A 25,199-nucleotide genomic window follows, 5' to 3' on the forward strand; every position below is an offset into this window, starting at 1 on the left:
ATTTAACAAGTCCAAATAGTATAAAAAGTATACTTTTACGAATAAATATATATTTATTTATCTTTAAATTTCTCTTAATTTTAATAACCATAAAGTGTATATATCACTGTTTCAATATCTGATTTAATTGTTATATTTCACTTCTATTCAAATTCTTAATATGTTTTCATAAATTAAATTTCATCTTCTAAAGCTATTGTATTAGTAATATTCCTTAAGTAAGATAAAGTTATAGTTATTCGGGATAATCGCTTGGTAGAGATGGAAGCCTTTATGAGTTTCCATCCTGGATACCATCCTTGAAAATTCAGCTGATATGTTGTCAAGGTGGTACAAAGGAGCTTCGTCAGCTATTGATTTGAGAAGGTTGTACAATGCTTCAATTTTACGAACTTCATTACAAAGTACAGCAAATGCTGTGCCTGAAATTGAATAAAGTTACAAATCTCCTTGAGTTGAGGCTACTTCACTTCTCGCACTTGCTTCCAGACTCTATTGTATATTGGGATTTACGCATCTTCTTTAAACCATTGTCCTCCTATAATTCCAACAGTTGAATTTCGACGGTAGATGGTTCTGTAACCAAGATTTTCAGAACTGGACAACCATTGTTGATCACATCAATCATGAACAGGTTTACAAGAAAGGCAATACAGGATCTCAGCTTCTGCAAGTCATCAAACCCAGACTGAATGTCATCAAGTAGTCCTAGCAATTTAGTTTTGTATTCCTCCAGCTTGTAATCATTTACTTCAATTTCAGGAAATGTGTTTGCACATCTCTTGAGTGGGGGAAAGTGCCTGAAACTTCTTGACAGTGATCCTTGCAGAAGCTTTTACTTATTCTGAAAGTTGAAAGTGCCTGAGTAAGGTCAGAAATCTTATCCCTCCCCTGAAGTACCAAGTTAAGAATTTGCAGGTATTGCATCAGTAACAAACCTTAGGGCCAGACATTTTATGATGGCGAGGTTCTTCTTCCTGCCATCTGAGGAGTTGGCAGCAAGCCCATATAATAATCCAACAAGTGCGCATTGTCTCGAGACAGGACTGTTGCTCTTCGTTCAAGAGTAAATTCCGCCTCAGAGAGCTGCCAGGCCATCTGATTGGCCAGCAGCTCTCTAGTTCCAGCAGTGTCAGAGGCTGCAGCAGACAGGATTAGGACTTCAAGCAGTCCCAAAATCCTAATTCCTGGGAGTCCGGGACTAAGTGTGTAGATCTCAGGTGGGCAGGGGAGTGGAGTGCCTGGGTGGTGGACAGAGGAAGGGGTGGGGTGTTGGTTGAGAGACTGGGGGGGGGTGCAGGTGCACCCACAAGGGTCAGACTTTGTTAAGGGATGTTGAAAGGAGACAGTTGATGGAGACCTTCACCCTCGCCCGCCAACCTTCCCACCCAAAACCTGAGCAGGGTGACCTTTTGTTAACATTAAAGTTTATTTATTCATCACAAGTAGGCTTACATCAACACTGCAATGAAGTTACTATGAAAATCCCCTAGTCGCCACACTCAGGCGCCTGTTTGGGTACACTGAGGGAGAATTTAGCATGGCCAATTCACCTAACCGGCACTTCTTTCGGACTGTGGGAGGAAACCAGAGCATCCGGAGGAAACCCACACAGACACGGGGAGAACATGCAGACGCCACACAGACAGTGACCCAAGCCGGGAATCATACCCTGGTCCCTCGTGCTGTGAGATAGCAATGCTAACTACTGTGCCACTGTGTCACTTTTGTCTTCGTCTCTGCTCCTGGACTCATCCCACCAGTCTGAAAATTGAGGTAACAACTCTCAAGCGGTTTAATTGGCTATTTAAGAGCCTCATCTGGGGCAAGAGCTGGCCTCACCTGTCCTACTTTAAATTGCAGAGAAGTCAGTTTGGGTGGGAGTCTGTTGGGAAGACCATCTGAGGAAATTTACTGCCCCCCCCCCACCTGCTTGCACACCCACCGGCAAGGGGAAACAAAATTCTGTTCCAAATCCTGTACCCATTCATCATCTTGCAGTGTGGATATGGTCATTCCTTTCCTTTCACAAAAGCAATGATAAGCTCCAATAGTTCAACAAACTATTTCAGGCATTGCTATTCGATAACCACCTCACAATGCAGTGGAAAGAAACATCATTAGGCTTGTCTTCAAGATCCAGCTCTTTAATGAAGTTTCTGAACTGTCAGTGTGTTTTCCCATTTGAAAGGATGAAATTGACAATTTCTAAGATGGTTTTCATTTAATTTTTGTCCTTGAACTACTTGCTTGCTAAATTATTATGGTGAATGATGCACTGTCTAGGAAGAAACTCTGGAATTTTGGGGTCATTTTTCAAGATTCCAATCCTAACTTTTTTCTCCACCAGAGCAGGTGCTCCAATCGTACATTAACAAGTTTATTCGGCATCTATCAATATTTTGTCAAGTGTGTACTTTATGTCAATATCATGGGTGTTTATTTTTGTGGTACAAGTCCAACATTTCTTCTTTAACATTTACATTCGTGGAAACACAATGAACAAATACCACTGGTTGTGGGTTATCTGGCATATCTGTGGATGTATGAAGAGCTAAATTCTTCAGATCATGTTACATTGTGTTTGCAAGATCAGCATTGATCTGGGTAATGCGTCTCTTCATGATGTGGGATGAAATTGGAATATTTACCGTTAGTCGCTGAAGTTTTGTGTTATTTGGATCTAAAATTGTAAATAATTCAGCAATATTCTTCTTCATAAATTTTCTTTCAGTGTATGAATACTCAGCATGAGTTATGCGCCATATCATAGTCAAACTAGCTTTAGACACTGAGTCAGCCTTCTTACTGAAAATTGAGGGTCGTCTGCTGATTATTAGGGCAAGATTTTAACCATAGATACCTTGTTTCTCTGCAATTCCGATTTGGGAGGATATTCAGAAGAAGCATCTTTGTGGTTTGTTTTATAGTGATGTTTCAAGGTACTAGCTTTGCAGTGAGTGACAAAACATTGCAGATATGTCACATTGGTTTCTGGCCTTTAACAGTAAATGCAAAAGCTTGCTCTCATTCTTTTTCTTTTTCATACTTCCATTTCCTACAATTTGATATTGCCACTTCTGTCCATGAAGTTCACAAAGGGTTTATGTTCAACTTGTACTTTGATCACAAATTCCTTTTCCACCGCCACTCTGGTTTGAAAACTAGAAATGGAGCAAGCAAGGTCGCTGCCCCATTGATTTTACCATGATGGAGAGGAGACATGTCCTGGCCCGGTTGAGTCTATTGTCTCATTGCTGCAATCAGGGATCGGTTACTGAAGACGGGAATGGGTTAATGAACTTTGTAACACTTAAGCATTGAGACCCGAACTCTGTAATACTTAGAGATTTGTGAGAAGCACTGTAGAGCTCATTGTTTTCGTTAGAGCTCATTGTTTTTGTGTCTGTAGAACTTGTTTTCGTGTATCCACCCGGATAAGAGAAGCAGCTGCTGTGTACAAGTTCATGATTTTTCCCAGCTAATTGTATATCAGGAATGTGGCTAACCCAGCTGGTATAAGCTAAGCTCGACTCCATTTTATGTTCTTTTGTATTATGTACCTTTGTTTAACACGGTGGAGCTGACATGTATGCCTTCTGTGATCGTATAATCATAGATTCATATATATTCATTATATACTATTCATCCTCACCGATATAAAGTGTTATCTAGGCCCCTGTACGTCAGTTAACTTGTTTGTGCAAACTTATAATCTAAACAACCCACAGGAGTCCACATAGAGGCGACAAAACAGACAGCCTTGAGATGGCCACGATTACGCGGACTCGCGAAGGATGGAATCGCTGAGGCAGCAATAATCATGAGAAAGTGTGGACGTGACCAGGGACGAAAATATATGTATGAATATTTGATCTTAACCTGTATTCGGCGAGAAGTCTGGAGACCGTGTTAGGAATTGGACTTCTCCCACAAGCTTGCGAAAAGAAACCACTGTACTTTGACTCACGACTAGTCTTCGAGGTATTATTTACCTACAACAGTTACCAAGAGATTTCTGATCAGAAAGGGGTAGAGTTGATCACAAACCCCACTTGAAGAGAGCACAACCTCCTGCAAGTTGCACCTCGTGCCTCTTACTGCTCATTTCCAGAGCTCTTGCTCATAGCAGGGGCTCAGGAATGGCAATAGCAAGCAGGACAGTCAAAGAGGTTCAGCAAAATGAAAGATCGGTGAGAGGGCGAGTCTGGGAGCGGCAGAGGCCACAAGTCAAAGGGCTGGCAGTGAGAGGGTGGGCTCGGGAGCCAGAGGGCTACTCTAAAATGGTGCTGATTGAACCACCCAGCCCTACATCAGACCGGTGGGAAATGACATTAACAGGAATATTGCAACGCTAAATAGGAATACAGGGCTAATTAGTTGACAACATTTCTTAATTATTCTCACCTTAACACTAGACGTGGGTGCAGCTCTGACATCCTGAGCAGAGGTACAGGCAGCCTGCTGACTGCTACATTCTGATGTCTGAGATGACTTTGGGGGATGTCCTCTGGTGGTCCGAGGTCTGGAGGGCTACAGCCTTATAAAGATCGTATACTCAGGGGCACACGCTCCCTCCTCAGCCTGAGCAGCTGGAGTGAATGAGATCACAGCCAGAGTCAACTCTGAATGGCTGGACATCCTTGAATTGTCTGGAGAATTGTCCCTCAAGGTGTCTGGCTAATTCTTATCCTGTCTATGGATGTCAAGGGCTCTGCCCTGACTCATTGGGGAAAAAAGTGCATCTGGAAGGAGGTCAAGGTGCTTTGCCTCTCTATCACCGTGATGGTGCCCACCAGGGTGTGTGGTCATGGAATTCAGGGCTGAGCGCAAATGTGGTAAAAGCTAGGGACCAATGTGTCCATGGTAGTTACCAACCCACCATGGTGACCTCAAGGCACTGGCATGTTGGAGCCATGGCATCGGACAGAATGCAGAAGGACTCCTCCATTGGTTGCTAAAGTCTGTTGGGTGACTGTCGAATCACTGCCTGATGTTCTTTCACCTGTTGTGGCATCGCGAGCATTGGGCTGTAGGCCATTCGCAGAGGTTCACCATCTGACTTGGACTGAGCAGGTGGTTGGTCTGCGGCAGCTCTCCAAGTGCTTGAAATCTGGGCTGTCTCTGCCTCTGACTGCTGGCCCCTGTGTGTGATGAGCCCTCCCCAGCATGATAGATAGGATGGTGATGATGTGAAAGGTTCCATTAGCCAATCAGTAATAGTATGTGTTATATATGTTGGGGCATAGCCCTCTAAGGGAACAGATCATGTGACCTCGGATGTGGGGTGAACTGCTGGGATCCGCCCAGAGTGGGCAGTCTATGTTCGGAATGTGATGTGACAAGACCTGAATAAAGAGTTGTGTGCCCTAACGCCTGTTTGGGGGTAATTATTGAGAGCAGCCTTAGGACTACAAGGTTTAACAATATGGGGGGAATTTTACCATTTTGAGCCTAAGTGCCAAATCTGGGCGTTAGATAGATCTGCGCCTGGAATCCTCTTTCCAGTGCGCCCATACGCGTTTTGCCGGCTCTGGCCTGATCCGCGCCGTGGCCGGGGCTTAGCGCTGGCGGACCGATCGGAGCTCTGAACTACGCATGCGCAGTTTGAAAGATATCTGACAGAGCGTGCCCGGGCACGAAAAAAAAAGCAGAAAGCAGAGAGAGCGGCTCTCTGACGTTCATCCTCTGGTCGAGGGGTGGGGGGGGTGGGGGGGGGGGGGTGGTGGTGGGAGGGGAGGGTGGTGGTGGGAGGGGAGGGGTTGTGACCGATCATCCCCTGGTGGGGGGGGGGGGGGGGGGGGAGGAGAGGGGTGTGGGGGGTGTGACCGATCATCCCCTGGTGTGGGGGGGGAGGAGAGGGGATGTGGGGAGTGTGACCGATCATCCCCTGGTGGGGGGGGGAGGAGAGGGGGTGTGGGGGGTGTGACGTATCATCCCCTGGGAGGTGGGGGAGAGGGGGTGTGACGTATCATCCCCTGGGGGGGGGGGGGGGGAGCGGTGGAGGAGAGGGGATGTGACGTCTCATCCTCTGGGGGGGGGGGTGTGTGTGAGACGTCTTGTCCTCTGGTCGGGGCGGGGGGGGTGGGGGGCGGCTGCCAGTCTGCGGCCGATGCCTCCTACCGGAGTGGACGTGCGGCCATGCCATCCCACGAAACCTTCAGGATGAAGTGATTCCTCGCTAAGAAGATGAAGCAGAACCGACCGATTCCACAGTGGCCGATTCCACAGTGGCCGATTCCGCAGTGTAAAGGGATACACCATCACTGTTACACTACCAGCCACAGATTACTCTTCCCTGCAGGTGCGAGAGAGCGGGAGAGAGGGTCCGGCCCGCGCCCGAATCGGGTGTCGGTAAAGGCGCGATCTGCTCGGATTCGGGTGCAGATCGCGTTAAAGGCCCGACGCCCAACTTTACTGCGATTTCACGCCCGAAAACGGGCGTGAAGTTTTGGTAAAATCAGGCCCTATATGTCCCTGTTAATGGTTGTGAGAGATCCCTGAAGAGAGCAGCCCTTTGAGTACATGTTGCCATGATGAGGGTTTGATACTGGAATACTGGGAGGAGTTGAAGGATGACTTCCCCAGAGGAGCAGGTGAGATCATTCATCCTCTTCCTGTGCTGGATCTCATTTTAGGCCCTGTTGCTAGCCAGGCTGACCTCCTTTGCGATGGCCTTCCAGACTGGAGAGGTGAAACTGGTGTGCTTCTTGGAACCATCCTTGGATCATCTTCTTTTGGCTCGATGACACAGCTCGCGGTGTCTTGGATTGGGCTAGAGAAAGTGAGATATGTGTATGTCAGAGGCTTTTAAATATGGTGTCTGGACCTTTGACCCCGTCAGTTAATGGTGGGGTGGACAAATCAGCTCCTGATCTGCCAGGTGATTCAGAACAATACGTGCCACAAAACCCACATCCCACCCAACTTAGATTCAAGAACAGAGAATTCCATCCAAACTTTCTACCGACTGGACAGTTCTGGGAGTGCCCTATGCACAATTTTGCCATCAGAAAGGGAGTCACCATGCAATAAATGAAATACAAAAGGTCAGGCCAATCTGAGATTGAAGATCATCAGTTGTACTGGAGCTACAGCGAGGAAGAGAGCTGAATCAAATATATTGATGTTAAATGTCAAAGGCACCCAATTCAAGCATTGTTGAAACATTTATCCCATTGTGTTGGCCCTGCAAGTACCATGCCCACTGTTATTCCCTATTTGACCTTATCATCCATTCATCTCCTGTCAAAAAATCTGCCCTATTGAAAATTAGATGTCAAAACAGAATAGAAATGTAGATCAGAAACTACAGTGATCTCTGTTCTGTGAATCATTCTGCTTTGTGGTTGTGCTGGGACATTGACGTAAGGTCACCAGTTGATGGACTTCAGTCAGCAACCTCTGGTTAGAAGTGGTGCATCAACCTTTTCTCTGGAGTCAAGAGATGGTTCTTGCAAATATTATTGCCAGATCTGGAATGGGATTTTCCGCTCCTGCTTTCATCGGGCGGATCGGTGACAGAATCGGAAAAGCCCGCAGGAGGCCCAAATCGTGCTTCATGCCGATGTAAAGTATGGTGCAATTGTCCCCGCTCCCCACCAGTGACGTATTGAGAATCCCACCATTCATTATCAGTAATCCTATTATAATAAATTTGCATCTGATCATCAGGCTTCTAAGCTTGATAATTCCCTTCCTTTACATTATCCATTCCCTCACACCGACGTGAATTGTGACAGGTCTCCCACGGTTTACACCTGGCAAGCAGAACCCACCAGAGGAGCTCAGGTAAGTGAATCGCTCGGGGGAGGCGGAGAGGGTCATGCCCAGGCACTGCTCCCTGGCACTGTCCAGGCACTGACCTTGGCACTGCTAAGGGGTAATGCCAAGGAGCAGTGCTGGGGAGGTATTGTGTGTGGCGGGGAGTATTCTATTTTTTCCTGTACCAGGGTGGCCTTTTAAAATTGCACCCTGATTCTTTAAAAAATAAAGTGGCTGGCGGGGTGAGCTCAATCAGAGCCTGCCCTGCCAGCGTGAGGTTATGGGACCTGTGCCTTGTAGTTCTTTTCCAAGCAGCTAAATGATACTGTGGAGAAAGCCACTGTTGAGACCCGGCGGCTTCAACGACACTTTCCTGCCCACTGTCACAGGAAATTTCTGTTTCTGACTTGCAACACTTCAGGTAATGAAGCAATCTGTGCCCACATGCAGCAAGACCAGGGCAAAATTGAGGCTTGGGCTGATAAATGGCAAGTAACATCTTCACTATACAAGTGCCAGACAATGATCATCTCCAACATGAAAGAGTCTAACCACCTCCCTTTAACATTCAACTGCATAAGTATTGCCAAATCACCTATCACTAACATTCCAGATGTTCATTACTTATGCAGCTGGTCCAGTTGAGTTTCTGATAAGTACAAGGACAGGAGAATTCTGTAGTGTGTAACTCACTGCTGCAGTGTCAAAATCCTGGAACTCATTCACCAACAGCTCTCTGGGTTTGCCTTCAACACATGGAATGCAGTCAATTCACCACCACATCACAGGGTAATTAGTAATGGTACCAAATGCCTGTCTTGTGAATGATGCCCTTATCCTGTGAATGAATTTTTTAAAATAATGCCGTGTTAGCCATGAAAAGCCTACTGTGAGTCACTTTGAACAATGCAAATGACTATTCAGTTGCATTCAACACAGCTGTTTGCCATGACTCTGCTTCTGAGTAATGACTGAGACTAGTGGGAGTTGGGAGGATATGGCATTTGAAAATTCATTCGCTGATCATGATGACTTGAGTGAGCTCATTAAGATCTCCTGGTACTGCATCCAGGTTCTTGCCAATTAGTATTCACTCCCATAGCTATCTGTTCCCACTGCATTCTGCTTCTGCACACCCTCTGACGATACTGGACATCCACCTCCAGCAACAAGACCTCCAGTGCAGCATTTGAAAATCTTGGAGCCAGCTCTGTCCTACGTTGTGCCACTTTTGATTGTTTCCAGGAAAAATTCTCTTCATGCAAGAGTTCCAGCATCTACTCCTGCTTCAGTGAACCTTCATTTAAGAGATGCAGGCTAGCTTTAAGCAGTGCAAGCTACCTGCAACTGGTGCCAGTGAGTTATGGCTTTGGGTACCCTGCTGATACATGGAGCCAATGGATGGTACAGTTACTTTGTGCCATGGTGCCTGGATTTCAATCAACAGGCAGGGTTCATATGAGCAATACGATCCCAGCAGCCGTTTTCAGAAGCAAATTAATGTACCCACTTAATGACATCTAAGTGCATGAGTGCAAAAAAAAGCCAAACAAAATGCAAAATAATTAAACTGTAAATCAGATTTTGCAAATGGAGCTAAAATAAAACGGTACAGTGCAAAATGAACATATGATCAAATGGTTCTTGAAAAACTAATCACTGATTCCGAGGTCTGTTCAACAAACACTGTCAGTGACAACGACAAATCGAAAACATGCTACTTCAAAAATATTGAATAGAACAACAAAATTAAATTCTAAGAAAAAAAGCAAATTACTGTGGATGCTGGAATCTGAAAACAAAACAGATAATGCTGGAACATCTGTGGAGAGAGAGTTAAAGTTTCAAGGATGACTCTTCGCCAGAGCTGAAGACAATTGAAAATAGGATGATATTTATACTGTTGGGGCAGGGGGTTGGGGGAGGTGTGTGTGTGGGGGGTGGAGGAGGGGGAGGAGGAGGGGGGGAGGTGGCGCTGTATAGAGGGCCAGCAACAAGTGCAGGCAAGGGAGAGATTGACAAAAGTGTCATGGGCAAAAAGACAGAGGGAATGTAAATGATGGTGATCATGGCTAAGAAGGATGCTATTAGCAGTCATTAAATGATCAGACTGGATAAATGGCAGAACAAAAGTAAGCAGAGTGTCAAAGGACAACCTGAGACATGTAACAGATGGCCCTAATGAAGTGGGGCGGGGGAGGGGAGACAGTGGTAAAGGAAGGAAGATGGAAAGCGGGATAAAAAAGGGGGAATTGAAAAATGAATCAATGAAAGAAATAAAAATAAATACAAAGAAAAATAATAAACAATTTTTAAAAAAAATGATAATGTGGTGAAGCTGGAGGAGAGTTTATGGTCTTAAGTTGTTGAACTTAATGTTAAGTCCGAAAGGCTGTAAAGTGCCTAATCAGAAGATGCTGTTCCTTCAGTTTGGGCTTCACTTGAACATTTCAAAAGGCCATGCTATCACCATGCTATGGTGTGTTGAAATGGCATGTGACAGGAAGGTCTGGGTCATGCTTGCGATGGACCGAAAATGTTCTGCAAAGCAGTCACACTGTCTGCATTTAGTCTTTGCCATATAGAGTAGATCATATTGGGAGCAGTGACTACAATAAACCAGATTAAAGGAGCTGCATGTGAAGCACTGCTTCATCTGAAACAAGTGTTTTGGCCCTTGGATGGTATGCAGGGAGGAGGAAAAGGGGCAGGTGTTGCACCTTCTGTCATTGCATGGAAAGGTGCCATGGGAAAGGGAAAATTTAATTCCATCTCTGGAAGGGGATTCCTAACCAGCTAATTTATAGGCAGAATGCAGTCTTTCAGAGGACAAGAAATCAGTAAGGAGTTAAATGTACTTAGGTAGCTAACACAAACAGTTTTACACATATGCGAATACAGTTAGACAATCAAAACAGCAGTTATGATTTCAAAACATTTTTGCTGATATTTTATGATATTCTATGATATTTTAAAAGTAATGTTCACTTTAGCCAAGCTAAGTTACCAAAAGGCATGATGATAAAAATCATTAGTTTCAAGCCAAAGTCTAGCAACTTATTAGTCAGCAGCTCTTATCGGGAGGATTCCAGAAGGGAAAGAATGTTGCAACGAATGAATACATGCATTCATTGCCCAGATACTAGGATAGATATGTCCCTGGATGCAGAAACACATGTTTATTCAACTTGGCAGTGAACCGGTTGGAACGTCCATTTTGACCTGATGGTAGCGTCTGCGATTACCAAGGAACAGGGATGAGTTAGTGCCAAGAGGAGTCATTACATATGGACTTAGAAAGACGAATAAAATATCACCATGCTATTAAGTATGATATGGTTGGCTGAGGTACTTGGCAGAAATTTATATTGATGTATCGCTGTTAAATGAAATTAATTTTAAGCTAATGAAAGGCGGAATTATTGATTAGAAAAAACTATAATTGATCTGTCTTTGACTATGTACATCAGATGTTTCGGAGAGGTTCTGTCACTCTGTTCAAGAGCTATTAAACCCTTTGTGAGACTCTGGTCAGCTGTACTTTTGCATTGTCTTGTTCTATGTTTTATGTTTAATAAACTTTGTTACGTCTTTGCACAGAGAGTTTTTGAATTGTCTTAGTTTAAGACACAATTGGCCATCTTTTAAAATTTCCCCACAACACTATCCTTGTGTTATGTCAAACTATTTCAATTTAAATAATTTGAAGATGACTATGAAAGCTTTCAAAATAACAATGATATTTTCTTCCTCATAACTATTCCTAAAAGAATGGGACACAAAGTACTAACATCAACAGGTTTTATGTAACAATCTGGTTTTATCTTTTGTTTTACAAAATGTATGTTGTGTTTCTGTCACAAATTTTTGCATAGAGCCTAGTTTCACCATGAGATCTGAGTTTTGTATGTCTTTTAGCGATGTCACAGTGTGTGCTTCTTTTGATTAACCAAATAAAATAAATCAACAGACTGTGGGAGAAATTAAAATACAGTTGCTTAAAGGAATGCTGCATCAAAGTATATGGAAACTCAAGGGAAAGTTAAAAAAATGAAACAAATGTGAATAAAGGGATTGATAACGCACCCCACAGACCATTGAGTATGGAAAGCCTTGATGGTACCATCAGACACTGCAAGCTCCCTTTCCTGGGACACCTGGCAATACGCATAGCACATAGCCATGGAAGAGGGGAAAATAGTTGGGAAAGACAAGCCCCTCAACTGCCTGACAAATGGGAGATGTGGGATTTGACAATAAGCTCCACTATTACAGCAATTCAGTTGTGGTAACTTTTGATGAGGTCGAAGGAATCATTGCTCATAGGCCAGGTGTTTGTCTTGACAAGTTGTCAGTTGGTTCAGATCTTAAATGCAGAAGGGCTTTGTTAGGGACCAGATCAGAAGCTCCAAGGTATATTATGAAGTTAACCTAGATCCCAACTTTTATTGATTTTAGCATTAGGGCAAGTATAAGGTGTTTTGCTCAAGGTGTGATTCTATTGATACACTAGGTAGCTTTTATTTAAATCAAACTTTATTTAAGAACACAGTTTGAATGTAACAAAAATATTTAACATAACTTTTACCAATTTAAGTATTTAAACATGACAAGTCATAATTCTTAACAGCTAGCTATCTTTATAGTTCCAACTTAAGCAATATCCCCGTAGACATACATCCTTCTTCAGAACCAGTTAACACCAAAACCAGATGTACTCATGTGGATGCTAGATTTCAAGCCTTTTAACACCCCTGGACAGAGATCCAGAAAGACACCTGCCTTCTGACTCCCATACAGCAGTCCCCAGAGAAACATCTAACTTCAAACAGCAGAAATTCAGAGAAAGAGACCTATTTTCTGGCAGATCCCAGTCTCCAATCTTCAGAGAGAGAAAGGGCTACTTCTCTCTGCAGCTCTCAAGCAACATTTGAACTGGGTTTCACTCTGGGCCTAGCCCTGTCCAGTCACATGATTTTTTCTGTCAAAACCCTAATCAAACCCCATTTTGAAAAATCCCATGCAAGAACAGTAAAATAACAACCCTGCATTAGTCCAGATTAAAACAAACATTTTAGTAGTTAAGATCAATTATGCCTCTACAGCATCATCATGTAGGCTGCCAGTTATAGACAAAGTGGCACCAATACACAGAACTGACAGCTAAAAAAAAGACACTGCATGAGAAACATGACAAAAATACATCTCTTAAAGGCACAGTATCATCACAGTTTGATTATGGTGGTGCGAATGCTGTAGATGATGACACAGAACAGGCATGTGATCAGTGAACCATCACTTTAGTGAGGGGCAGTGGGCAGGGGGAGTGGGAAAATGAAAGTAAAATGGAGAGAAGGTTTTTCAGGTTTCGAGTATTGAGCTATGTCGAAGCAGGAGATTGTAGGAGAACAAGTTGCTGTAATGGTTGCAGCAGGGAATACCAAGATTGAAGCAGAATGAGGTCATGACTCTCTGGGCTGTGAAGGCAAAAGGAGAAGAGGTTGCCTGGATTGTCTGGGATGTAGAATTGGAAGGGGCAAGGGGTCAAGAGTGGTGGTCTGTTGAAAAATAATGATGCATAAAGAGAATAACAGGAGGTATAGGCGCAAACAGGTAAGAAATTAAGAGTGGAGCTGGAGTATTGGAGAGGTTGATATTTAATTTGTTCCCAGTTTGATTTCCCTTTTCTGTCAGAGATTTTCCTGCAGCCCTAGAACTGCCATCCAGAGGGAAACACTACTATGGAATTGCACAGATTGTTCTGCAATAAAATACACTGATCTCTTCCTCTGGTCGGTGCAGGCTTGGAGGGCCGAAGGGCCTGTTCCTGTGCTGTCATTTTCTTCGTTCTTTGTTCTTTATTGTTTCAGAGATACTCTCACATTGATTTCAGAATAAGCAGGGGGGAACTGCACTTAGCATTCACCATGCACATCCTTCAAACTATACAGTTTCCAATGGCAGTATCTTTCTGAAAGGAGTTGTGAACACTCCAGTAGGGTGACATTCAAGCAGATGCATTTTTTCTTTAGTTTCCTCTCCTCTAATTGCAGGAGATTTCACAGTGATTTTAATTTCAGCACAATTAGTTGCTATCAGTTTTCTAATCAATCAGGATTGACTGCAACCAATATGGTGGATATGTTGATGTTAATGAGTTTAAGATGGGATATAACATTTTAGTTAAACAGCAAAAAACGTATGACCCTGAGAAATAGGAAGGACTGGTGCAGAACAGACAGGACAGTTGGCATATGGGCAAACAGCTCTTTCCTCTTCTTTCTCTTTCCTTCTCAGCCCATCTCAGCATCCTGACTTCTGAAACTACCCAAGAGTGTTAGCACAAATCTGCAAATAGGAATTTTTCCCAATTGCATACTACAATGGCTTCCTTCACCAAAGCGTGGATCTGGGTGGGATATTGTTATTGTCTCTAAAGGTTCCTTTTAATATAAAATGCTCTATAGCATGTCAAGTTCTTTGTTTAAGTCATGGGGTAAAAATCACCCTTATGTTATACCCCTGCCATGAGATTCTGGAGCCTTTCTGGGTACAGTGGTTAGCACTGCTTCCTAACAGGGCAGGAACCTGGGTTCAGTTCCAGCCTTGGGTAACTGTCTGTGTGGAGTTTGCACATTCTCCCTGTGTCTGCATAGGTTTCCTCCAGGTGCTCCAGTTTCCTCCCACTGTCTAAATATGTGCAGGTTAGGTGTGTTGGCCATGTTAAATTGCCCCTTAGTGTCCAAAGATGTGTAGGTTGCGTGGATTAGCCATGGTAAATGCATACGGTTAAGGGGATAGAGCAGAGGTGGGGTGGACCTGGGTGAGATGCTCTTTTGGGGAGTCAGTGCAGATTTGATGGGCTGAATGGCCTCCTTCCACACTGTAGGGACTTTACTTTGTACATACTGTCCTGATTAGCCAGATTTACATAATCTCCCCACATCTCATTCTAGGCTGTCCCTCATGATTCATCCCACAGATACCTCAAAATATTCCATCTGCAGTCTTCAAACTAAATTTCAAGTCCTTAATTTTTGATATGCCAGAGCTGTTCATAACACCTGTTAATAAGCTGTTCATAAGGGCTACAATTCTTATTTCTCATCATAGAAGGAACCATAGCAATTCACTAAAGTAGTTCCTATTCTATTCCTACATGTTAACTAACTTTCACATTCCAGCAAGGCTAACTCAAAATCCTAATTTGAACTATCTGTCCAGTTATTCTCCCACTGTTACATTGGCCTCATCTGAACATGCATGGGCCTTTTCTGGGCTGGATACAGCTATCATCACCTAAGAATTTCATTAGCATTGGCTTCCAGTGAATCAAAACTCTAAGCAGTTTCTAGTAAAAATAAAACTTGCTGACTATTAAATATATATGCTAGTATTTCCAGTTTCCAACAATTCACGGAGAGTTATTAAACATTGTTATATATGTGGTTGCAGATTTAAGAATCGGCCTCCCACTAGATGCAATCTGAAACCATAGTTGTACAAAGCAAGCAGCTGGAACGACAATTCACCTGAGGTGCTAATGATAATCATGAAAAATCTGGTAATTTGTCTGACCTGAATATCTACCTCAGTTCATCTAGCAAATTTCAATGATTTGTGAGAAAACACAACTATTGTTTGTATGGGATATATAAACACTAGATAAATACGTACTAGCTTTTAAATGTGGTTAATGATGGTAACAGTGGTAATTGCAAGGTATTGGTGATACAAATCACAGCGACTGATAGTACTTTTGAAGATTAACTGTATGTTCCCTTCAGAGTGACAGTTGGACCACGATATGTCACACAAGGTCAACTCATTTTTATAATAAAGAGAGATAAAGCTAGAAAACGCCCAGCAGTTCAGGCACAATCTGTGGAGAAACATGTTCTGCAGAAAGCAGCTCATTTCTATATTTAGTTTATACTCCCTGTACACATTTGCCCAAGCAAGAATATTTAATGCGTGGACAGCATATTCATACCACAAAGGGCTTCTAGGAAAATTTAACAGGATGTTGTTAAAAATTATTCCTGTCTTTCCCAAGATTTAAAAAAAATCATTTTCCAGTCTTAGAATCACAAAATTATTACAATGCAGAAAGAGACCATTTGGCTCATTGTGTCTGCATTGGCTCTCTGAATGAGAACTTCACCCAGTGTTATTCTCCTGCCTTCTCCCCTTCACCATGAACTTTGTTTCTTTTCAAATAATCAACCATTTCCCTCTTTAATACCTTGATCGAACCTACCTCCACACACTCACAGGCAGTGCATTCCAGACCCTAACAACTTTGCTTCATTTAAAAGTTGACTTAAAAATGTGCCCTCTTGTTTGCGAACCTTCTGCCAATGGGATCAGTTTCTCACTATCTGCCCTGTCCAATCCCCTTACAATTTTCTATAAAATCTCCTTTCAGTCTTCTGTTCACCAAAGAAAAGAATCCCAACTTCTTTAATCTATCTTCAGAACTGAAGTTTTGCATCCATTGAATAATTTTCGTACACATTTTATGCACTCTCTCCAATGACTTTGCAAGCTACCTAAAATGCAGTGCCGAGAATGGGATGCAGTACTCTAGCTGAGGTCTAATGAGGTCTTCTCCAAATTCAACATAACATCCTTGCTCTTTTACTTGTACTCTTTACTCTATTAATATAGTCTTGGATACTGTTTGCTTTATTAACTGATTTCCCAACCTGTTTTTCCAAAGGTCAATGAAAGGGGGAATAAATGATAGGGAAAAAGCAAGGGAAGGATAAACCAATGCTGAGGCATAAAATAGAGTTCTGGAAAAGTGATGGAGTGATGTGGGACTTAACCATTTGACCATTCGCTTTCAAAATGGATGCGTACTACACTGGGTGGATGTTACAATGATTGCATTATTTAGCACTTCTTGAACAGTAAGTACATGACCTGGAAACAGATGTGTGAGAAGAAAGCAAAATTTATAGATCCTGAGAGTGTTAGAAGACCCAACACTAGATGGAACCAGGGTAAATGGTTTGCCACCTCTTGAACTGCTCCAATTTGTTTATTCTTTATGTTGAGATCTCATATAAACTTTCAGCTCTTTCACCGCATTAACTATTTCAGCAGAGCATACAGTCCCCGGCAGCACGGTGGCACAGTGGTTACCACTGCTGCCTCACAGCGCCAGGGATCTGGGTTTGAATCCCGGCTGGGTGACTGTCTGTGCAGTTTGCACGTTCTCCCCATGTCTGTGCGGGTTTCCTCCGGGTGTCCCGGTTTTCTCCCACAGTCCGAAAGACGAGCTGGTTAGGTGCATTGGCCGTGCGAAAATCTCCCTCAGTGTTCCCGAACAGGTGCCGGAGTGTGGCGACTAGAGGATTTTCAGTAACTTCATTGCAGTGTTAATGTAAGCCTACTTGTGACACTAATAACTTTTTTTAAAAAGTCAAGTTGCAAAATACAGCATTAAAACAATGCCTTGCCTATGTTGCATTTAACCATATTAAAACAATTCCATTTTCTTCTGTTATGCATAGCTTCTGGTTTCCAATTTTGCCTTCAAACATTTCCCTTCTTGGCTCATCCTGATATTGAATTCAGCTCACACCTTGTACACCTTATGTTGTAGTTCTTTTATCCAAGCATGTCACCAAAACTACCGGACTACTTGTCAAACTGTGTAATATACACAACCCAAAGCCATTCATGCCCTTTACAAACATTACTCCAAAACTCCTCTGATTTTTGAATTCCAAAGTAACAGATTGCAGTGGGACAGCACACACAACAGCTTTCCAGTCTGACAAATGTTCTTTTCCACTAGCCTTTGCTCCCCCAGCCATCTCTCAATCCATTTGGCTATCTTTCTCCTTAATTGCATTTACGCTATCTTTTCTACAAATTTATTTATGTAGTTTCTTATCAAATGCCATTTGGAAATCTAATAAACTACAAACCACTTATCTAACTTCCCTGTTATCCGTACAAATAATTCAACAATATTTTAGAGATTTATGCCAACTGGCCCTGAATAGCTAATATTTCTCTGATTTTTGTTGTAAATTCAGCTGTGTTTTGGATTTGAGGGTTAGGTTTACCACTTCTGTGCTCGCTCCCCAGCGATTTTCATTCCATTTATTTTAATGAAGGCTGGCGACTACAGAGAAAGAAAATCTCAATGTTGGGAATTTAAACAGCAATTAAAGTAAGATTGACTCACGACAATTTCGTGGCTTATCACTGTCTCCCTTTCTGAAGACAGCAAGTTTTTGCCACCTTCCGGACCTTAATGCCGACTGACTCATGGACAGACCTGAGGGTTGTCTGGTAAGTGGGAGTAGGATGTTGTGTGCAATGTGATGGTTGTCTCATTGCATCAATATCAGTTGGGTTTCTTTTGGATGTGTTTCATCGCTTCATGAATTGCCACAACCAGTTGGATTGACTTAGGTCCCATATAAATAAATGCCTAGGCTGCACATAAAAAACATTGCAGTTCTGTGGAAATAGTAACCAGATTTTCGACAATTTTACCAAGTTGATGATTCATCCAATACTGATTGAGGCTTTGAGGGAGGTGGACTGTGGGGGACGGGATTGGGGGGGGAGCCTCTTGCCATTATATCAGTGACCAATACTTCAACTGAATTTTCTATCCTCTTGTCTCTCAATGCAGCCCTTTCCTGAATTTGTTTCATTCCAATTCTCTGTTTTTACTTCCTTTATAGTTCAGCCATGTTTTTTTTTCTCATCCTTTCAGTCTGTTACCCTGCTTATTTAACTATCATTATTCCAATCAGTTTGACTAGCCTGCTGCCAGGATTCAAGGAATCTGCACTTTATCATTTCAGTTCCACAACCTTTCTTTATGGCACTCTGCCACACTACTCTCCAAGGGTCTGAAGCGAACTGCCACACACTAACCCTTTTATAGACCATCTGTGCTTTCATTGCCACAGCCATTACCTAGGATTTTAGTTCCTGTCACCCAGAAGTAAATACTGAGATAATTAAACAGGAGCATCAGGATAGAGCTCCAACAGGATCTAGCACTTTCCGCATTTTGTGCCCTGACAGGAAACTCAAGAAAATGTCCTTCCATCAGACCAGAAATCAAAACCTGGGAGTTTCTTTCACTATTTCAGTGCCAGACAAAGCAATGGATTTACTTGATGACTTGTTGGTGATGTGGCCTTTGTCTTGTGGGATGACTTTTATCCAACCGATCACTTTTTTTAACAGGGAAAATTTCTCTGACCAAGGATGCAATTAAAATGGAATATATTGATTATTTTATAGTTCTGATAGAAAAGTAGTCACTTAAAGAAAAAACAAATGTTGTCTTAAGTTAATAGGTAAGAAAGACTTGCATGTATAAACTGGTTTCACAACCACAGGAAGTTCTTCTGAAGTGTAGTCATTGCTCTAACATAGCAAACACAGGAGCCAATGTATACACAGCGATCTCCCACAAACAACAACGTAATAATGAAGAGATAACCTGTTTATGTAATGTTGATTGAAGGATAAATATTTGCCAGGATGCCATGGATAACTCAACTGCTCTTATTTCAAATAAAAATGGGACATTTTACAGCTGCCTGAGAGGACAAACAGGGCTTCAGCTTAACTTCTTGTGCAGAAAGAAAACAGGCCAGGACTTCTAATGATTGGCAATCAGAATCGGAATACCAATCCACTCCTAGTTTATTATCTCAAATTTTCTTTCAACCCTATCTTGCCTGACTGCCCCGCTTAGGCCAGGCAAGATGCGAGCATTACAGTATACCCTCGGGGCCCCACGTCAAGGGCAGCTCAGTATATGTAAGGAGGCCACGCCCCCATTTTTAAGCCATCAGTTGCTGTTAACCAGGTAAGTTATAGGTCCAGCCAAGTTTGCAGGTCCTTGACAGGCCATGGATAAGCTAAGTATAAGTGGAGGGCGGGGGAGGGGGCGGGGGGGGGGGGGGGGGGGGGCGGGGGAGGGGGGTGTTGGCGGTCAGGTTGGGTTGTGCCTGAGGGAAGGGATTGGTGGTTGGGATAGATCAAGTTGGGCTTTGGTGGGATATCAGGACTTGGGGGGGAGAGAATGAGTTGAATTGGCCCTCAGGTGTTGTATTGGGCTTTTGGGTGGATGGGGTTCAAGCAGATCATGTCAACCCTTAAGCATGGTTAGGCCTGTTCACACTTTGGGAAGCGTTGAAAGTTGGGGGTTAGGACTTGGAAGGCAATTCAGAGACCTGTGGGAAGTCTTAATCAGCGAGTGTGGGGAGTCATGTGGCAGGGGGAATCTCTGAGGGGCATAGTGTAATCCTATGAGGGGAATGCCTATGGGAAGTGTTCGTGAGCGTGTGGAGTCTCAACGGGAGACCTGGGGAGCTTTAGCTGTAGGGGGAGCTCTGTTTGGTTCTGTACAATGGTTACCTAGAAGTTAGATGTGGTTTTAAGTTTTAATCCTTCCAACCTTTTCTCAGTAACTATTGATGTCTCACAGTCAGAACCATCTGAAATTTACGATTTAAATCAAATTTTCAGATGATTCCAAATGCAGGACAATTGACCAAGGGAAGTTTGCACTCCCCATGCAAACCTTACCCACAAACATCCAGCGGGCGTGGTGGGGGGTTTGGGGTGGGGTGATATTTTCCAGCCGATCTTTGGAGTGCCCTCCCAATTGCAGGCCCTGCAACTCAGAAATCATGGCCCGGCATCTTTGACAGTGCAGCACTCTTGTTTAATTCTTTAATGGGATATGAATACTGTTGACAAACCCAACATTTGTTGCCCATCTCTAATTGCCTTTGAGACGCTGCAGTCCATGTGATATAGGTACATCCAAATTGCTGGTTGGAAGGTAGCTGCAGGCTTTCAGGTCAGTGACAGTGTAGGAATAACAATATAGTTGCAAGTCACTCATGTGCTCAAGCACCAGCACAGATTTCTGTGCTCAAATCCTGGAGTGGGAATAGAACCTCCAATCTTGTGACCCAGAGCTGAGAGTGCTACCAACTGACCTTAGGAGTTTACATTATGGAAGCAATTAAGGGAGAATAGAAGGGTCATGAACTCAGGGGACAAAAAGTAAATTTAAGAAATAGGAGTAGGAATAGCCATACAACAATTCGAGCCATTCTAAATGATCATTGTTGACCTTCTGGCCCAACTCCATTTTCCCGCCCACTCCCCGTATCCACTGAGTTGTGATGGAGCTTGAAATCACCAAGGATGCAAGGGGCTGAGAGAGAAAAGCAGTGAAGGTAGCTTGGTGACACAGTTTATATGGTACATTTATGCCACACGTGCCCCCTAATGACCATCTCCAATAAAAGAGAATCCAATCATCGCTCCTTGACATTTAATGACATTACGATCACTGACTCTCCCACTATCAACATCTTGGTCATTACCATTGATCAGAAAATGAACTGGGCCAACCATATAAATGTTGAGGCTACAAGAGCTAGTCAGCGGCTGGGAATTCTGAGGGGAATAACTCACTTCCTGAGTCCCCAAAGCCTCTCTACCATTTACAAGGCACAAATCAGGAGTGTGACGAAATACGTTGCACTTGCCTGGATGAGTGCAGCCCCAACAACACCTAAGAAACTCGATACCATCCAGGACAAAGCAGTTGCTTGATTGACAATTCATCCACCACCTTCAACGTTCATTCCCCCCAGCTGCAACACACAGGGCCTGATTTTACCATTTTGAGTCCAAGTGCCGATTCTGGGCGTCAAATGGATCCAAGCCTGGAATCCTCTTTCCAGTGCGCCCATATGCGTTTTGCCGGCTCCAGTCTGAACCGCGCTGTGGGCGGGGCTTAGCACTGCCGGACCGATCGGAGCTCTGAACTGCGCATGCGCAGTTCGAAAAAAGTCCGAAGCAGCGCACCCGGGCGCGAAAGAAAAAACAGCAGAGAGAGCAGAGAGGGGGGGAGGATGGACTTGGGAGAATCTTGCAAACTGCAAATAATGTAGCATCTTCTTTGTGCTGCCTCATTATCTATGAGAAAGGGAATTAAACTACAGTGTCCGAGTGAGCAATTCGTGACCTGTATAATACATTTGTGATCTGTAATTGGATTGTTGATAGAACAAAGAACAATACAGCACAGGAACAGGCCCTTCAGCCCTCCAAGCCAGCGCCGCTCCCTCGTCCAAACTATACCATTCTTTTGTAGCCCTCCATTCCCACTCCATTCATGTGGCTATCTAGATAAGTCTTAAATGTTCCCAGTGTGTCCGCCTCCACCACCTTGCCCGGCAGCGCATTCCAGCCCCCCACCACCCTCTGTGTAAAATACGTCCTTCTGATATCCATGTTAAACCTCCCCCCACCCCCCTCACCTTGAACCTATGACCCCTCGTGAACGTCACCACCGACCTGGGAAAAAGCTTCCCACCGTTCACCCTATCTATGCCTTTCATAATTTTATACACCTCTATTAGGTCACCCCTCATCCTCCGTCTTTCCAGTGAGAACAACCCCAGTTTACCCAATCTCTCCTCATAACTAAGGCCTTCCATACCAGGCAACATCCTGGTAAACCTCCTCTGCACTCTCTCTAAAGCCTCCACGTCCTTCCGGTCGTGTGGCGAACAGAACTGGGCGCAGTATTCCAAATGCGGCCGAACCAACGTTCTATACAACTGCAACATCAGACCCCAACTTTTATACTCTATGCCCTGTCCTATGAAGGCAAGCATGCCATATGCCTTCTTCACTACCTTCTCCACCTGTGACGTCACCTTCAAGGATCTGTGGACTTGCACACCCAGGTCCCTCTGCATATCTACACCCTTTATGGTTCTGCCATTTATCGTATAGCTCCCCCCTACGTTAGTTCTACCAAAATGAATCACTTTGCATTCATCTGGATTGAACTCCATCTGCCATTTCTTTGCCCAAATTTTCAGCCTATCTATATCCTTCTGTAGCCTCTGACAATGTTCCTCACTAATTGCAAGTCCAGCCATTTTCGTACCGTCCGCAAACTTACTGATCACCCCAGTTACACCTTCTTCCAGATCGTTTATATAAATTACGAACAGCAGAGGTCCCAATACAGAGCCCTGCGGAACACCACTAGTCACAGGCATCCAGCCAGAAAAAGACCCTTCCCCTACCACCCTCTGTCTTCTGTGACCAAGCCAGTTCTCCACCCATCTAGCCACCTCCCCCTTTATCCCATGAGATCCAACCTTTTGCACCAACCTACCATGAGGGACTTTGTCAAACGCTTTACTAAAGTCCATACAGACGACATCCACGGCCCTTCCCTCGTCAACCATTCCAGTCACTTCTTCAAAGGGAAATAATGTAGCATCGTCTTTGTGCTGCCGAATTATCTATGGGAAAGGTAATTAAACTACAGTGTCCTAGTGAGGAAGATAATGTCAAAATTATAATCGCAGGAACTAAAACCTGACAGTCAAAACTTTGGGAATATATTTCAACATATATATCCCCCCATCCATATTTTGAAATATTTTCCCAAATTTTTGACTGTCAGGTTTTAGTTCCTGCGATTATAATTTTGACATTGTCTTCCTCACTAGGACACTGTAGTTTAATTATCTTTCCCATAGATAATTCGGCAGCACAAAGACGATGCTACATTATTTGCAGTTTGCAAGGTTCTCCCAAGTCCATCCTCCCCCCGCAACCAGAGATCCATCTGAGCCCACCCCCCCCCCCCCCCCGCCCCGCCCCCCCCCCCCCCCCCCCCCACCCTCCGGCGGATGCCAACGGAAGGCCAGGAAGGAGCTGCGGGCTCTCGAAGGACTGCAGGTCGGAAGGATGGTGGAGGGAGTCCGGCGATCAAGGTAGGCTGCGGGTGTGCTCTGCCGAAGGGGGCCTGCCTCCCAGGGGGATCCAATCCCGGGGCGGAGGGGGTCTGCTGGGGGGGCCTGCCTCCCAGGAGTGTCCAATCCCGGGGGGGGGGGTCTGTCGGGGTGGTTAGTGGGGGGTCCGCGAAGGATGGTTGTGGAGGATGGGCTTCGGAGATTCCCCTGCAGAATAGAAATCCGCTTCGGACTTTTATTCTGCAGGTCGCTAAAAACACGGATCCGGATTGGGCCGCGCCATGGTAAAGTGGGATTTGGTGGTAGAGTTGGGCATGCGGTTCATTAAGTCGATTTAAATGCACGCGGCCGGACCCGCGCCCGAATCGGGTGTCGGTAAAGCCACGATCTGCTCGGATTCGGATGCAGATTGCGTTAAAGGCCTGACGCCCGACTTTACCGCGATTTCGCACCCGAATCTTTGGTAAAATCAGGCCCACAGTTTCAGCAGTGAGTACCATACATGACACGATGGCTTAGTGGTTAGCACTGCTGCCTCATTACACCAGGGACCTGGGTTTGATTCCAGCCTTGGGTGATTGCCTGTGCAGAGTTTGCACATTCTCCCCGTGTCTGCATGGGTTTCCTCAGGGTGCTCTTGTTCCCTCTCACAGTCCAATGACATACAGGTTAGGTGGATTGGCAATGCCAAATTGTCCCTTAGCATCCCAAGATGTGTAGGTTAGGGGGATAGGGCCTGGGTGGGATGCTCTGTCAGAGAGTCAGTGCAAATTTGATGGCCTCCTGCTGGACTGTAGGTATTCTATTCTTTTTGATGTACAAGATACATTGTGGCAACTCACCAAGCCTCCTACAACAGCACTTACCAAACCCACAACACCTACTATCTCAAATAACAAAGGCAGCAGATATATTGGAACACTACCACCTGCAAATTGCCCTCCAAACCATACATCATTGTGACTTGGAACTATATTGCTATTCCTCACCATTGTTGCATCAAAAACCTGGAACTCCCTCCCCAGCAGCACTGTGAGTGTACCTGCACCTCATGGAGTGCAGCGGTTCAAGAAGGTGGCCACCACCGCCTTCTCTAGGGCAATTAGGAATGTATAACAAAATTTGGTCTCACAGTGATGTCCACATCCCATAGAAGAATGAAACAAAAACTTGGGTGAACAGTAGAGAATCAGGTTTTTAAATGAGAGAAAAGATGGGTGGAAAAAGGTGAAATGCTCAACAAGCAGAAGAAGAGTGGAAGAATCCACAAAGCCAACACTAGGTGGGCAAGTTTGGCAAGGGGGTGACTGGCAAGATTAGACCCCAGGAGGTGCACTGGGAAGGAAGTTAAACAAGAGAGCAGAATGGGGCAGTTAGGGTTATAGCACATAAGGAGGCAGTGATAAATGGATGCTGGCCCCTTCCAAAGAGGCTAATTTTTAATTTATTCATTTTACGGGATGTGGGCATCACTGGCAGATTTCCTTCCCTAAAGGACATTAGTAAACCAGATTTTTTTTACAACAATGGTTTCATGATCAGTATTAGACCTTTGATTCTAGATTTTTACTGAATTCAAACTTCACCATCTGCCATGATGGGATTTGTACCTGGGTCTCTGGATTCTAGTCCAGTGACAATACC

Source organism: Mustelus asterias, chromosome 17, assembly GCF_964213995.1.
Source record: "Mustelus asterias chromosome 17, sMusAst1.hap1.1, whole genome shotgun sequence".
Taxonomy (NCBI): domain Eukaryota; kingdom Metazoa; phylum Chordata; class Chondrichthyes; order Carcharhiniformes; family Triakidae; genus Mustelus; species Mustelus asterias.